Below are 1,392 nucleotides of genomic sequence, written 5' to 3' on the forward strand. Positions count from 1 at the left end.
ATCTTAATAATGTAATCCTTTTGCATCCACATTATGTGATTTGATTTTTTGAACTCTATTGTTGCAGTCAAGTCACTTATATATAATTTGAATCTTCTTGTCTTGGTATTAGGGTGTTAGGTGTTTAAAAACAGAATTTATCAAGGTTTAACTCTGCACTACCGAAGCAAGACCTTTATGATTATTCAATGTCCTGTAAATCATAAGTTTATCACTACTTGAGGCACCATATGAGCACAAATAGTTTCCTATAATACCTACACATATTTTAGAGTTCAATGCCATGCAATGCACACTTCTGCCAAATATACAAGGTCATCCTTTGTAATTCTCCATGGATTTTCACTGTTCTTCTCTCTACTCTCCAGTGCTAAGTCCTGTGATGGTCATGTTGATTTTCTCCCCTGTTACATTCATCATTGTATGTTGAGAACTACTGGTATGCATTACTGTACTTCTGTCCATTCTCCTTGTGCTTCGGCTTGTACCCCTCTCACCTCAAAGGGCTAAAAATTGGAGATATTTGCTTTACTCTTTATCTCAGACATCTATCTTTAGTTTCTAGAAATACATTCATTGAATTCCTTCTGTAAAGTCTAATGTCTTGAAAGTTATTACTAAATTTTCATGGCTTTGTTATTTGGCATAAAGGAAGAACATAGATCAGTACTGTAACTTAAGTAAAAGATTATTGCAGTCATGCTTCAATAGGTGTTGTTCATTGGATAATGTTTACTTCAAGGTCTGCCTGCCTGCTTCTTTTTGACTGTTTTGTTTATTTTTCAATGTAGTCTTTTCTTCTGGAAAATAATTATGGGCCTAGTGAAGATCAATTCCTACTGTAATTAGTCATTAATTTTATTCCAACCTCATTTCACAGATCCTTCTGAGTTTCTTAAGAGTCTGTGTAGTGCTTCACATTTTTAGATATCTTTTAACATCGATTCATCCAATGATGAAGACACATTCCTTAAGTCACCATTTTGATGACTGAAAATAAACCAATCTGCAGTCTCACTAGATGGCAATTTTCTGGTTTTAAATTCTTTTAGATTAAAATTGATGCTGGACAACAAACATTCTGTGTACAATTTTATATTTTCCTAATTATTTTAGTATACTTCCCAATATTATATAAAGTTAAAACATTAACATTTACTTAGTTTTAGGATTTCTAAAACAGTCAGAGTAATAGTTTTATTCATTCACAATTTTAAGATAATAGAGTGTCCATTATGACCAAGTGAGATATTTAAAAATTTTTATTTGTCGTCCCTAAAGGTTGTGCTGGGGAATCAAGTCTAGTGCTTCATGTGTCTTAGTCTACTTTGGGCCTCTGATCCTGATGTGACCCGTGGTTTTATTTTCACACAACAGGAATACAGAAAAATT

Source organism: Dipodomys spectabilis, unplaced genomic scaffold (assembly GCF_019054845.1).
Source record: "Dipodomys spectabilis isolate Male_0828 unplaced genomic scaffold, ASM1905484v1 ptg000052l, whole genome shotgun sequence".
NCBI lineage: Eukaryota > Metazoa > Chordata > Mammalia > Rodentia > Heteromyidae > Dipodomys > Dipodomys spectabilis.